This window comes from Bidens hawaiensis, unplaced genomic scaffold (genome assembly GCF_021521415.1).
Source record: "Bidens hawaiensis isolate Kalapana, Puna unplaced genomic scaffold, B.hawaiensis_p1.1 tig00000369_1, whole genome shotgun sequence".
Classification (NCBI taxonomy): Eukaryota; Viridiplantae; Streptophyta; class Magnoliopsida; order Asterales; family Asteraceae; genus Bidens; species Bidens hawaiensis.
This window is the reverse complement of record NW_027491028.1, coordinates 6,470,779-6,486,759: the sequence shown is the minus strand read 5'-3', so window position 1 is coordinate 6,486,759 and position 15,981 is coordinate 6,470,779. Positions and strand designations below refer to the sequence as shown.

General features: G+C 37.4%; 2 pseudogenes across 1 annotated transcript; one reads left to right on the top strand and one right to left on the bottom strand.

The window, feature by feature from the left end:
* Positions 1-747: 747 nt before the first annotated feature.
* On the top strand, positions 748-11,783 carry LOC143624527 (phosphomevalonate kinase, peroxisomal-like; annotated as a pseudogene). The gene is made up of 10 exons (XR_013152132.1): positions 748-767; positions 1,669-1,819; positions 1,998-2,092; positions 2,597-2,706; positions 2,793-2,845; positions 2,940-3,311; positions 4,175-4,279; positions 4,355-4,582; positions 4,642-4,764; positions 11,382-11,783. The product of XR_013152132.1 is annotated as a phosphomevalonate kinase, peroxisomal-like (transcript).
* A 355-nt stretch (positions 11,784-12,138) lies between these two features.
* LOC143624516 (pentatricopeptide repeat-containing protein At1g31920 pseudogene) lies at positions 12,139-14,220 on the bottom strand (annotated as a pseudogene).
* Between the last annotated feature and the right edge of the window lie 1,761 nt (positions 14,221-15,981).

Below are 15,981 nucleotides of genomic sequence, written 5' to 3'. Positions count from 1 at the left end.
AGGTTTTAGGATAAGACTAACTTAATTAAAATAAGACAAACTTATTAATAAATAATAAACGAATTATTATTTAAATCTCCTCCAAGCCACCCCATGAGATTTACCGAACCGCCCTTAAATATCGTGTCGTTTAACAGAATCTATAGTGGGCGTGGGTATTACGAGGATGGTGATGTTTTCCTTCCGGCATTGTGTTCTTTTGATGTCATTGTTTCTTGCTCAGTCCGGTTAACCTTTTGAAGTTACTTGAATATATTTTTTCGGGCTAGAAGCGGTGCTGTTGACCATGGATGGTGGTTGTCGAAGCATGAAATGAATCTGACCTGATCCATGACGATGTTTCCACGGATTTTCGAGATGAACGAGCCACGTCTTGATCTTCTTCTCCGGTTGCTTGAGACCTGCAATGGTTTTTCGGGGGTGTGGAGGTGACTGCTAAGAGATCTAAAAGATCTCTTGTTTACAGACACAAAAAAGTGGTGGTTGCTCTTATTGAGCATGACCCCTTAATAAGGAGGTGGAGACCTCCTTATATAGAGAGTCTCATGGCCACCATCATGGTACCCTAATGGGCGCCCAGTTAGGGTTACCTCCACAAAACCCCCTCAGCCCAATAACATTGTATTAGTCCATATAATAAAATAAGCCAAACATAATAAATTTAGGGTCGTAAAACCGGGTTTAGTACCATACCCCTACAGGGTTCACTACATCATACCAGAAGAAGAAGAAGAAGAAGAAGAAGAAGAAGAAGAAGAAATGGCGGTGTAAGTCTTTTATCTATTCTTAGAATTCTTAACTTAAGCAATGTGTTAAAGCATCCCAAATTCATATGCTTTAGTTCCAAGTTTAATTCTTCTTTAAGTTATAACAGGGTGTTGCTACACCACCACCACTGTCAGTTCAATAAGGTTATACGTCATGTATAACTTTTGCAGACCATCATAAACGATTTCTATAACATCTAGGGGTGTAAACGGTTCGGTAAATATCCTCAACCATATTAACCATTTGGGCTATTCGGTTTCGGTGAAATACATGAGGTGGATGCATAAATACTTGAAATTGAAGGTATAAATACATGAAATGTAGATATAAATGCTGAAGATGGAGGTATATATACAAAAAAATGGTGGTATAAAACATGAAATGGAGGTTTAAAAACTAGAAATATATGAAAATATGAATGGTTTGGTTAGGGTAATTTCGGTTAACCGAGGGTACAAAAAATAACCGATAACAGCTTTTCGGTTATTTCGGTTCGGTTTGTCGTTTTTCGGTTCATATAAACCTTATTTTATTATCATATAACCTTATACGGACCACGCTATGTGGAAAAGGTTTATACGGAAGGCACACAGCTCATACAACCTGCCAATGGTGTGTGGATAGTATGACAGTGGTGTGCATATTAGCTTGACTCATTTTTTAGTAATCAACATTGTTTCACTCAATAAATGAAAACTCAAGCATATTTATATCGATTTTGAATCAAGAAAATGACTAGTTTGAAGAAAAATGTGTCTGGTTTTTGTATGAAGGGGGTGATAGTTGTGGGGCATGTCACTTATGAATACAGAAGTTAGTACAATTCATAGTTTACGGTGCTTTCGGTTGTGGTTTTGATGGTATAACTTAAGTTTGTTTGCTTGTTATAATTTTTGATAGGATTGCATCTGCTCCCGGGAAGGTTCTGATTACAGGAGGCTATTTGATCTTGGAGAGGCCTAATGCTGGTCTTGTGCTAAGTACGAATGCTCGATTCTATGCAATCGTTAAGCCACTCTATGATGAACTTAGACCAGACAGTTGGGCTTGGGTATGTATTTCTTTCTTCAACTTTGTTGCTTCTTTTGTTTGCTTAGAAGATTGTTTATTTAACTGTTACTTACATGAGTTCAATTACTATGATGTAATATCTTGTTTCAAAATGTGTCCATTCAGCAGACATTACGGTTTGATGGTTTTACATGTATCTTTTTTATGTCTCTTTTCAGTCATGGTCAGATATAAAGTTAACTTCTCCTCAAATGGGCCGTGAAACTATGTACAAAATGTCATCAAAGCACTTTACACTTCAGTGCACTTCAAGGCAAGTATTGTTTGTGTAAAAGAACTGAGCAGAGCCGAGCCGAGCCCAAGCTTGTCTGGGCTTGAGCTTAGCTCGTTTAACTTACAAGAGCTCGAGCTTGGCTCGTTTCGAGCTCTATTTCTAAGCTCTAGCTCGGCTCGTTGATTATTTATTCATTATTAATTTATACACTTATAATTATTATTATATGTTTTTCAATATAGCTGTTATATATAACGATATATATAATTTAGTTAATTTTATACATACTAATAGTTATTATTAAAATATATATTTAAATAGAAAATAATATAAATAATAGGCTGTTTAGTCTCTCAAAGCTTGGGCTCAGGCTCGTTTATTAAACAAGCTTAGTTTTAGGCCCGTGCCCTCGTTTAAGCTCGTCTCGATTCGAGCTTATAGCAAGGCCTACCTTGAGCAGCTCACGAGCAGCTTGGAATGCCTTGGATCATTTACACCCCTACTTTTCTGCATCATTAACAACTTATGTCTTATATTTTTCAGTGAGGCAAGAAACCCTTTTGTGGAATATGCAGTGCAATATGCTGTTGCAGCAGCATACGCTACATTTGATAACAGCAAGAAGGTTATATTGCAGAAACATATTTTGCAAGGTAAGTTTTGAAACTCTCTTATTATTTTGCATTGATGAAAAATTTCTTAAATATTTAATATCTTTTATATGCAATTAATTGAGCAGGTTTCGATATTACAATTTTAGGGGATAATGGCTTCTACTCCTACCGAAATGAGGTTGCTTTTTCCTTTAATAATGCATACAACTGATTGTTTATTATTTCTCATCTGTTGCTGTTAAATCTTGTTTTATTTTTTTATTATTATTTAGATTGAAGCAAGTGGGCTCCCACCAACCCCAGAATCATTAGCATCTCTCCCGCCTTTTACTTCCATTACATTCAATACTGAAGAGTCAAACAGTCAAAGTTCAAAGCCCGAAGTTGCAAAAACGGGCTTGGGTTCTTCTGCAGCTATGACAACAGCAGTTGTTGCTGCTTTGCTTAACTACCTAGGGGTTGTTGATCTCTCGTCTCATAGTGGAGCCCGGCATGAAGAAAATTTAGATGTGGTGCATATTATAGCCCAAACAGCTCATTGTATGGCCCAAGGGAAAGTTGGCAGTGGGTTTGATGTCAGTTCAGCTGTTTATGGAAGTCACCGTTATGTGCGGTTTTCTCCCCAAGTTATTTCTTCTGCTCAGGTACTCTCTCTCTCTCTCTTTGTTTGTTTGTGTGTGTGTCTATGCTTTGAAGTGATTATGTGTGAAGAGTCAGAACCGTATAATTAAGTGTAATAAAACAGGAGCGGCACTTTATAGTGTTTGGATGTACTTTTTCTGTTTAAAGTTGTAATGATCAGAAAAATCAGATGTTATGTATATGGAGAATTGTTTTTGTTTAAAGAATACACGAGAATTAGAACAGGAGTCCTTCAATTTAGGTTAAAAGGGGTAAATTGGTAATTTTGTTTTACCCTGAGACCATCCGCTTTTTTTTCATGAAATCGATTTTTCTAAATTGGCCATTAGATCCCCTATTAGGGTTGTTCAAAAAGCTCGTGGATCACTCGAAATCGGCTCGTTGGTAACCGAGCCTAGACCAAAGCCAAGCTAAGCTCAGTTTGTTGGCTCGCTTGTTAGGCTCTTTTGTATTAAAACCCAACTTTTACTACATAAAAATTTATAACCCAAAATTTTAATATATATTAGTTATAAATTTTGTAGTTTACTACTTATGCAGTGTGTATATGTTTAAAGTATTATTTTTTTTATATGTATAATGCATAAATATGTTAAAAATATTACTTTTTTTTTGTTTTAGTAAATAAATGTGCTGTCTCGATGAGCCAGCTCGTGTTTTCTACGACTTAAGCTTGAGTTCAACATTTCAGTTTGTTAAGGTAAGCGAACCGAGCCCGAGCCCATCCTGGCTAGGCTTGGCTCAGCTGTTTACAGCACTCCCCCTGAATTGGACATTGCATGTGAACTGAGTTACAAAAAATATATGTTTTCCTTTGGTTGGAATAATTCAGATTACTTTATTACTTGATTTTTATGAGTTGCAGAATGCAATAAGAGCCATGCCTTTAGAAGAAGTAGTTGCTGATGTCTTAAAGGGAAACTGGGATCATGAGAGGACCAAATTTTCATTGCCACCACTAATGAATCTGGTAAATAACCGACTTATTCCATGCTTACATTCATGTCCTACATTTTAACATCCAACTTACAACGCTGCATTATAGTTACTAGGTGAACCCGGTGCCGGAGGATCATCCACTCCATCCATGGTTGGTGCTGTAAAAAACTGGCAAAAATCCGACCCCCAAAATGCATTAAATACATGGAAAGAGTTATCAGAGGCAAATGCAACACTTGAAGCAAAATTCAAACTGTTGAGTAAATTAGCAGAAGAATATTGGGAAATATATAGAAGTGTCATCTACAGCTGCAGCATGCATCAACCAGAGAAGGTAGTCTATTAATTGTTATAAAATAATTAAACGTCTCTATTAATATTTTTTTATGGCAGTGGACAGAGCAAGCTAGTGAAACAATCAGCCAGGAAGTTGTGAAAGCGTTATTTGGAGCGCGCGATGCGATGCTTAATATTAGGTCCCACATGAAGCTCATGGGGATGGCTGCAGGAATTCCTGTAAATTCTCTTCTCTTCAGATGTACCATGTTCTTAATTTTAAAAACTAGTTACTTGGTTGGTCCCTGTGGTTTGGCCAAATTGCAACTTTTTGTTCCCAAATTTTAAAAATTTACAGTTTTAAACCAATAGTTTCTAAAAATGTAACACAAATGTCCCTGGAGTGGATGCGCGTTAACTTGATCTGGGGTAGGGGTATTTTAGACATTTAACATATTCTCAACAGAACAAGTTTACAAAATTAGAGTACATACATTAGGTGGTTGCACTAAAAATACTTTTTGACTCGTTTTGTCTTTTAGCTAGTTTTCTCTATAACACTCGCTTGACCTGTTAAGAGATAAAAACATAACAAGCGTGGACCAATCTGTACAAACGGGTTGGAATTATGTCTGTTAGAAAAGCTCATGGCTTGCTCGAAATTGGCTCGTTTGTAAATGATTCGAGCCTGAGCCATTGTAAGCTCGGCTCGTTACGCTTGTTTAACTGGCCCGTTGGCGCGTTTATATTATGGCCCAAATTTATATATATATATATATATATATAGGGTTGAAATCAATTAAGAACCATTAATCTCATTAAGAACTTTGAGAACTCATTTCAACCAATTAGTTTTATTTATTAATTTATATTTTTAATTAAAGATAAGGGTATTATTGTCTATTGAACAAATAACCATAATAATAGATCTCCTAGAAAATCTCACTCTGTATTCGTTAATGAATAAATCTCCCCAAATAATTTTCAACCTTCAAAATTAGAAATGTTATTAATATGAACATTAAATACGATGAATCTAGTGTTGGATTTGTTTTGCATACAATACAATGTTATTATTATGAAATGTTGGTGTTTGAAATATTTCTGTGTCGTTTACATATAACAACAATACACATGAATGCATATTAGAAAATATGCGCATAAGTAATTTAGCACAATATATGAAAATGCATGCCTGCAACTAATTACCAATTTTATATTTTCTATTGTTATCAACACATATGCAATGTTTGTTTTTTTTCTTTTTACATATATGTATATGTAATTTTCATGTTTGTGTTTTTCTTTTTACATATATGTAAGCTTCTAGGTTTATCTTTTAGGCTTCTATCAACAAATGTATTTCAGATTTGAGTTATTTACATGAATGAATCACATGAAGATATTGTTTATGCTTGGTGATTTTTTTAATACATAAATAGAGAAACGGTTTCGCGTACGAACCGCGAGAACCTCGAAATCTGTGAGACGATTTAAACTTTTAAAAATAAGTACCCGAACCAAACATTACACTTATTAATCAGTTCAGATTCGTTTATGCCATATGCTAAAAATTGGTTCAGTTCCAGGTCGGTTTTGACAGGTTGCAATCGATTACCGAATATTACATAGATGCAAATTTTATGTAAACATGCATATATGTAAATTTTATGTTTTGTATATACCGTCAATTTTATGTTTATTTACAAAGTCACACATGTTTAATTGCATTCATTGCCAAACGAAATCAAAATGAATATTATAATTGGTAATTGTTAATTGTATTAACTGAATAATCTGTATACAATAGGAGGCCCTATATATATATAGGACATATATTACATCTAATATTAGAAACAATCAATTACATATATAACACAAATCTCTGTCTAATATTCCCCCTCAAGCTAATGACGGGGAGCAACTTTTAGCTTGGATCTGAGAAGTAGAAATCGTTGTAAGGATAGGGGTTTTGTAAACACGTCTGCGATTTGATCATCTGTCTTGATAAACTGTATTGAGAGCTTTTTTTGAGCGACCCTTTCTCTAACAAAATGAAAGTCAATCTCCACATGTTTTGTGCGCGCATGAAAAACGGGATTGGCTGATAGATAAGTGGCGCCGAGATTATCACACCACAAGATAGGTGGCAATGTCATAGAAACGTGAAGCTCCTTTAGAAGTGCTTCAAGCCATGTTAACTCAGCAACAGTGTCTGCTAGGGCTTTGTATTCGGATTCTGTAGATGACCGAGAGACAGTTTGTTGTTTACGAGCACGCCATGAAATAAGATTGGACCCAAGGTAGATGGCATATCCCCCTGTGGATCGACGGTCATCGAGAGAGCCAGCCCAATCTGCATCGGAAAAGGCTGTGAGAGACCGTTTGTGAGCATCGGTGTAAGCATGAACAACAGGAGCTGACTTTTGTTGAATCAACAAACCAAGATTAGATGTTCCTTGAAGATACCGAAGAATTCTTTTGACCGCAGACCAATGATTTTCTGTAGGGGAGTGCATAAATTGACAAACTTTGTTGACCGCAAAGGTTATGTCAGGTCTGGTAAGAGTTAGGTACTGTAAAGCCCCAACTGTTTGTCTAAATTTCACTGGATTGTCAAACTGAGGGCTATCTCCGAGAGCTAAATTAGAGTTAGGGACCATAGGCGAGTCAACAGGTTTTGACTGAGAGAGACCTGCTTTTTGAATGATGTCAGCAATATATTTTTTCTGTGAGAGAAGCAAGTCATTGCCTTTGAAGATTACCTCAATGCCCAAAAAGTATGACAACCGACCCATGTCTTGGATCGCAAAAGTAGTGCTCAACCGTTGAATGATGTGGTCAATGAGTCGGGAATTGTTACCGGTGAGAATTATGTCATCCACATAAACTAGCATATATAATAAGTGACCATTATGGGAATAAATAAACAGTGAAGGATCTGTTCTAGACCCGTGAAACCCAAGTTGTAACAAGACTCCCGAAAGACGATTGAACCAGGCCCTAGGAGCTTGTTTGAGGCCGTACAAGGACTTATGAAGCAGATACACATGATTTGGCTTTTGAGGATCGATAAAGCCTTGTGGTTGTCGTAAGTATACGGTTTCCTTGAGATCACCGTGAGAAAAGCGTTTTGAACGTCTAATTGGCGAAGAGACCATTTCCTTGTAACGGCAAGCGACAGAACCACACGAACCGTGGTGGATTTTACCACCGGACTAAATGTCTCATGATAATCAATTCCCGGCTGTTGGTTAAAACCTTTCGCCACTAAACGGGCTTTGTAACGTTTTATATTCCCATTTTCATCATGTTTCAGCCTGTATACCCACTTACAATCAACGACATTAGCATTAGGAACAAGTTGTACTAAAGTCCATGTACCGTTTCTCAGTAAGGCTTTGAATTCCTCTGTCATGGCAGCACGCCATTGAGGACTTTTGTTAGCAATGGCAAAGGTGGATGGTTCGGTTGAGGAAGAGTGAGTGGAAGTGTGAAAAGCAGAAGCATTGTAGGAAGTCCGTTGCTTGGATTTTGTCTTAGATTTGGAGGGCGTGTACGTTGTTGGGTGTCGGTTGTGGTGGGGATTGAAGTGGATTCTGTTTGGACAGAAGGTTGAGTTGATGATGGAAAGGATGTGGTAGTAGATGGGGCTGTTTGAGCAGAATTTTGGTAAGTCTGGTAGGCTGGAACTGTGGGTTGAGTAGCCATAGTAGAGCTACGCTGACAGGTGGCAACAGGTGGGGCTGTTGGTGGGGAGTTGTCTGGTTGGGGTGAGGTAGTGGGTGTTTGGACAACATTGGTTCGGGCTGAGGGTGATGATGGTTGAGCTGAGTTGGTAGTTGGTTCAGTTTGGGTGGGAGTTGATGAGTGATGATATTGGTCGTTTGTAGAAGATGATGGTTGTTCATGTGTTGTAGGAAAAGGATAGGATGAAAAGTAAGGATCTGGAGAGGGTGGGGTAGGTGTAGGAGAAGATGCTTGAAGGAAAGGAAAATGTGTTTCATTAAATCGTACATGTCGAGCGATGTAAATACGATTTGTGGTAGGATCAAGACATTGTTATCCGTGATGTGAAGGACTATACCCAAGGAAGATACATGGTAATGAACGGAAATCCATTTTGTGTGGATTGTATGGACGAAGATGAGGAAAACATTGGCACCCAAAAACACGTAAAAATGAAAGATCGGGTTTACGATTGAGAAGATGCTCAAATGGAGAGAGATGGGACGAGGTACGAGAAGGCATGCGGTTTATCAGGTATGTGGCGGTTTCAAAAGCAAAGTTCCAAAAACGCATTGGAACACCCGATTGTGCTAAGAGTGTGAGGCCGGTTTCGACCACATGGCGGTGTCGTCTCTCAACAAAGCCATTTTGTTCGCTTGTATGAGGACATGAGAGACGATGTAGAATTCCAAGTGTTGTAAAGAAAGAAGACAAGTTTCGAAATTCCCCACCCCAATCTGTTTGAACTGATTTAAGTTGTGTTTTGAATTGTCTTTCAGCCATTGTGTGAAATTGTTTAAAGGTGCTAAATACATCAGATTTTTGTTTAATGGGAAATATCCACATATATCTAGTGTAATGATCAACACAAAGTAAAAAATAGCGATGACCATAAAAGGAAGTAACAGGAGCAGGTCCCCAAACATCACAAAAAACCAAATCCAACACATGGGTACTTTTATAATTTGAAGAAGATAAATGCAGTTTTGAAGACTTTCCCATGGGACATGAGTTACAAAAAGGAAATGCAGAATTATTGCTAACAGGAAGACAATTCTTTGAAATCATGGATTGTAAAAGTTGCAAGTGAGGATGTCCAAGTCTTTGGTGCCAAGTTGTAGGAGAAGCTCGAACAGTAGAAAAAGCAACATTTGAGACAGGATGAATCTTTGGTAGATGAAAGGAGTAGAGACCATCTTTACTTGGACCCATGAGGAGGATAATTCTCGTAACCGTATCCTTCACACAAAAAAATGTAGAGTGAAACTCAAAAAAGACATTATTATCTTGACAAAAACGTTGTACTGAAAGAAGATTTCGTTTAATTTGTGGAACGTGTAGGATGTTATTAATAGAAAGGGTTTTATTTGGTGAATTAAAGGCGGTGGAGGCATTATGAAGAATAGGTAAACTGTTGCCATTACCAACAAGAAGGGAATCCTTACCAAAGTAAGGCTCAAAATTGTCAAAGCCAGGTGCTGCATGACTGTTTGCACCAGTGTCAGGCAGCCATGATGATGATGCTTGTGAGCGATGATCAGCAAAGTTCGCTTGTGGAGCATTTCGTGGTGGACGAATTGTTGCTGGATCACGATTTGGGCACATAGATGGAACGTGCGCAATGCCACACCTGTTGCAAGAATCATAGACGGTATTCTGATTAGACGCCCAAGCAAATATGGAATGAGGAGCCCGTGTTCCGGTTGTTTTTATAGTTGCCTAGTCCACGTCGGTTGTTGTTATATGAACCACGGTCACGGTTGGACTGTCCACGAGCACTGTTATAGGCCTGATTTTGCTGTTGTGCAGGTTTCACATTGAAACCTAACTGTGTCATCAGTTGTTGAAGTGATTGTACTGTTTCAGGCGGGAGTTGAAGGCTGTTCTGCGAAGCTGATTCACGGCTGGTTGTAGCCATGAAAGCTTGGGTAACAACAGGAAGAGTGGGATCAACCTTTTTTGTCATGTATTCATGATCAGCGAGTAGCCTAGGTAATTCCAATAAGGTAACAGGAGGGTGTCGGCCAACAAGGGTGGGCTTCAAGTTGTTGTATTCTGCCCGAAGGCCTGAAATAATCAGCATAACGACATCTTTTTCTTGCATAGCTTCACCAATGTTTGCTAATGCATCATTATATTCTTGGGCTCGTGTGATATAAACAGCTGATGATTCATCAGGTTGCATCTCCATCTTGAGGAGTTGGGTTTTCAGTGTGTACTCTCGAGAAGATGTATGTGGTGCGTAAGCACGTTCCAAAGAAAGCCATAGGTCACGAGAAGTATCACCTTGTACATGCTTAAAGGAGGCTTCAGAGATCGTTGACAGCAAGAGCATGCGAACGTGGGCATCATTGGAAACCTATGTTGGGTAGTCAGGGTTCGGTTGTTGTGTGGGTGGCTCTGGATCTTTGCCAGACGAGGAAGAATTAGCAGTGATGGTTTGGGATGGACATGGAAGAGAACCATCAATGTAAACATACAGGCCATTGGTGATGAGAAAAGGTTTGATCATGGTTTTCCAATATCCATAATTGGTGGGACTTAGGGTAAACCCGAACTTGTGAGAGTTGTGGTTGGTTTTCTCCACTGTGGTGAAGGAGATGATGGCCATTGTTAAGAGGTTTGGAAGAACAGAAAAAAAAAAAAAAGAGAGGCGGCTGTTAGGGTTGAATGATCGGTGGCTGTGATACCATATAATTGGTAATTGTTAATTGTATTAACTGAATAATCTGTATACAATAGGAGGCCCTATATATATATAGGACATATATTACATCTAATATTAGAAACAATCAATTACATATATAACACAAATCTCTGTCTAATAAATATCATACTAAATATGTATGAAACAAAGGTTTGATGAGTTTGGGATATAAGAAAACGTGGGTTTAGTAAAAATCGGGATTTTTGTTTCTGACCAAAACCGATGCTTTTACCATTATGCCCTCATCCTAATGAAAGTTACCCCTCATATTACCAGTTATTTACAATTATGCCATGATTTATTTATAACCATTGATTAATCAGAGTTCTTAATTCTTTTATAGTTGATACCAACCCTATATATATATAGCTTTGTTGCACATTATATCACTATTCTTGATTAATTTTGTTTTACTATGCAGATAGAACCCGACTCACAAACTGAGCTTCTAGATGCTACCATGAACACGTGTGGAGTCCTGTTGGCAGGTGTTCCTGGAGCAGGAGGCTTTGATGCTGTATTTGCAGTTACTTTAGGCGATTCAGGCAATAATCTGGTAAAACATGGAGTTCACATAATGTATTAGCCTTGCTCATAAAAGAAGATCCACGTGGCGTTTCTATAGAGAATTCTGACCCAAGAACCAATCGGATCACTTCTGGTATGTCTTCAGTTAGCATCGCATGAGCTGTAATTTGTAATTTTAATTTTAATTCATGCATCATGGTTACCATATTGTTGTATTATTTTTTTTTCAAATACTATTAAACACATATAAAATAATCAAGTTTTGAACTTGGCATTGAACACGACTGTCTAAGTAAAGAGAACAAACCAAAATGAAGCAGCGGATCTGCTATTGCAGACTTTTGTTTGACCATTGCTGACCGGTCAACTGTTGCCTGGCGGAAGGCTGGTAGCAACAGTAGGGTTGGCAACTGCAAAATACGCAACAAACCGAAAAATAAAGTGACACAAGTGATTTAAGTGGTTCGGTGAGTGTTACAATTACACAGGGTGTATATATGTAGGAAAGTTAACGTACAGATGAAATTAACGTGCTAATTGTGATAATCAAGTAAAGTAATTATATATAATTTCTTCATTGCCCTTTTCTCCCATCAGCTGCCACAACTTAACAATAAATAAATAAATAAATAAATAAATAAATAAATAAAAACTGAATATGGCATTGAAAATCTAAATAATTAAATGTATTTAACAATTACCAATGATCTTTACAAGAGCAATTTCCATCCTCAAAATGATGGAACCTATTTCTATCCCTAACAGTAATTCTTCTTTCAAAGATTGATGAAATATATTTGGTATAATTGTGACAATCCTTACACATTCTCATGTTTCTAACTATCCTAATTGGTGAACCATGTGAAGTATTAATGAGCCCAAATGCAATTGCCAATTTCTGACTGTGTTTACTCAGTCTTTCCCTCTTTTCATCTTCATCTACATCAAACAACACTTCTGATGTATCTGCACAATACCCTTCAAATTTAAGCTGCCATTCCATCTGGTAAATCATATCAGATAACTCTTTACAGTGGGCCAACTTTAGGTCATTCGATACAAACTTATAGACCTTTCTTTTCACCTGAATTAAGCTAAAACCGGGCGTTTTCATCAACCCCTTTTGACCCATTTCTCTTCGGGTTAACACTACATTCTCCCACTTCTGGGCTTTTGCGTACATATTTGATAGAATTACGTACGCATTAGGTGCTGGTGAGTTCAGATTTAGTAGCTTTTTGGCAACTTTTTCTCCTAGTTCTAAATCTTGGTGGACCCTACAAGCATCAAGTAAACTGTACCATAATGCATCATTTGCTTCCATTGGCATGCTTGTAATGAGGTCAAACGCGTCTTTGACTTTTCCCGCTTTACCTAAGAGATCCACCAAACACCCGTAGTGTTGAATTGTGGGTTTAACTTTGTGGTCAACGGTCATCTTCTTGAAAAAGTCAAGACCTTTTTCAACTTGGCCTGTTTGACTACATGCGGTCAACACACCTACATACACAACTTCATCCGGTTCAAATCCTTTTTCAAGCATTTCCGAAAATACCCTTAATGCTTCGGTGCCATAACCGTGAAATGCCAGCCCTGATATCATGACACTGTAAGACCATTGGTTTTTCACCTTCATTCTTTCGAATATGGTCAACCCTTTGACCAAAGATCCACATTTTAGATACATATCTAGTAAAGAAGTCTCCACAATCACATTCAATCCACTTAAGTTCTTTGTCAAAAACGCGTGTGTAGACCTTCCTGAATCTAAGTCACCCAAATTGGTACATGAAGATAGGACACTTACTAACACACTCTCCTCCGCCCGCCAACAGCTTTGACTAGTCAACTCTTGAAACAAGCCAATGCACTCACTCCACATTTGCTTACTAGCATGAGCTGCAATTATTGCACTCCAAGTAGCCAATGTTCTATCAAAATCATCCATTTGCTCAAAAACAGAACATGATTCTGTTATTTTACCGCACTTTCCATACACATTAATCAAACTGTTCCGCACAAACACATCATCTTGAAGCCCATACTTGACGACGTGGCAATGAAACTGCATCCCTTCTTTAAGTCTTTGTAAGTAAGCACACCCTTTGAGAATTGATGGATATGTGAAGTTATTTGGTTGAATTCCCACTTCAAGCATTTGGTTATATAACATAACAGCTTCATCTAGATTCATGTCTTTAATAATATGGCCTCTGATCATTGTATTGAATTCAAACGAATCCGGACCGTCGATTTGTTGGAATATCAATTGGGCATAGTCCATGCTGCCCCAACTGGACAAAGCACAGGTTGATAGAAGATTGGATGTGCAGAAAGAAGTATAATTTAAGCCTACTTTGAGGATTAGTGAATGGGATTGCTTCAGTTGTTGAATATTTTTGCAGTTCTTGATGAGGGAGATGCATTCTTGCTCTCTTGAAGTGAAATCAATTGCTTTTGTGTGATGGTGATGTTCTTGTGGTTGTGGTAAAAGCATATTGTGGTGGACTGATGTCCCAGCCATTATGTCAGCTATGCATATATTAATGGATGCTTGTGTGTGTGTGTGTGTTTTGATGATGAGGAGTTAAATTTTAATTTAGGAAGTGATGGTCATTTTGTGTTTTTTTTTTCTCTTGGGGTGAGGGAATCTCATCTGTGAGATTTAGAGGAAGTATCAGCCAAAGAAAGGATGTAGATAAAGGATAGGATACTGCTTTTTAAACATGGGCTCCACATGAAATATAACTTCATAACATCTATTTAATATATCAGGTTTCCATTATTGTCTCCACTATTCAAAGAATACTCAATGTTCATAACTAAATAATCAGACAAAAGTAATTTATCAGTCAAGCTGAGTAAATTGTTTAGTCAATCAGAATTGGCCATTTGTCACTAAATTAGACGCGGCGAGTAAATTGTTAAACAATAAACTCGCTAGAATCAGTCAAGATGAGTAGATCACGAACGAGTAGATCGTGGTCCACGAGTATGTTACGTTATAAACAAAACAAAGCGGGCCGACTAATGTGTAGTGAAATTAAATGACAAGTAGATGCACCGATCAGCCGGTGTCCCGATGATTGAGTGCTATGTGCCTTATGTCCAAGGCTTGATGCAAAACTACTATCGAGCCGGGGGTCTCACCGGAAGCAGCCTTTCTATCCCTATGGGGTAGAGGTAAGGCTGCCTACATCTTACCCTCCTCAGACCCTACCATAGCTTTGCTATTGGTGGGATATACTGAGTACGATGATGATGATGATGATGATGATGATGATGATGATGAATTAAATGACAAGTAGATCACGGGCCACGAGTTTATTGCGAGTTGATCATTGCGAAGTGCCGAGTAGATCATGGGAACTATCGAGCAAATCATTGCGAACCAAATATTTTAAAGTTCAACCCGTTTATTCCCAATATCCATTTATTTAAATACATTTTTCTCAAGTTTTAAGCAAATTTATAACTTAAAATTGTATTTCAAAATAGTTTGTTTTTAAAATTGAAAGATGGTTTGCACCGTATTTAATCTTATTTAACTTCTTTTTAAGTCATTCAACTCTTTTAAACTGCATATTAGTCGTCATTTGGTTTTAGTACAAATGCCAGTCGGCCATGTTTGTTTGTAACATAAAATACTCGTGGAACGTGATCTACTCGGCCACGATCTACATGTTCCGTTTTGTTTTGTAACGTAACATACTCGTGGACCACAATCTACTCGTCCGTGATCTACTCGTCTTGACTAATTCTGGCGATTTTATTGTTAACAATTTACAGGTCGTGTCCGATTTAGTGATATATGATCAGTTCTGATTGGCTAAACAATTTACTCGCCTTGGCTGATAAATTACTCGATCCGATCATTTAGTTATTAACATTTTGGGATTCTTTGGAAAGTGGAGACAATAATGAAAACCATTTTTATTACATGGATATTCCGGGAATTTTCCCCTTTTAACAATTTATTTTTTAGACAACCTGAGTAACTTTAATGCACCAAAAATATATTAACGATTTCTTTTATAAATTAACATGTCTTTAATATTTTTATAACATTGGAAATTTTAAAGAACAAAAAAAAAGTTGGGAGTAACTTAGTGAAAAAGTTGAAGTATAATTATTTACGTCTTGTTCTTGAGTTTTTTAACCAAGGAAAGAAAAGGAAAAGAGAGGGAAGGATAAGAAAAGGAACGGAAGGGAAGGAATTTTTTTTTAATTAGGTGTGTTCTTGAGTTGGAAGGAAATTAGAGGAAAAATAATCATCCCATTTTTTGGAGGATAACTTATTGGGAAAATACTCTTCCTACTCCTTTCCTTTCCATCCTAAAAAAACCTCAAGAATACCTATTTTTTAACTATCCTTAGTTTTCCTTTCCTTTCTATCCTTTAAAAAAACTCAAGAACAGGGCGTTAGTTAAAAGAGAATATATATTTGCATTCCATTGGGTTTAGGGACGGGCCACGTTTTTTTTATTAAATCT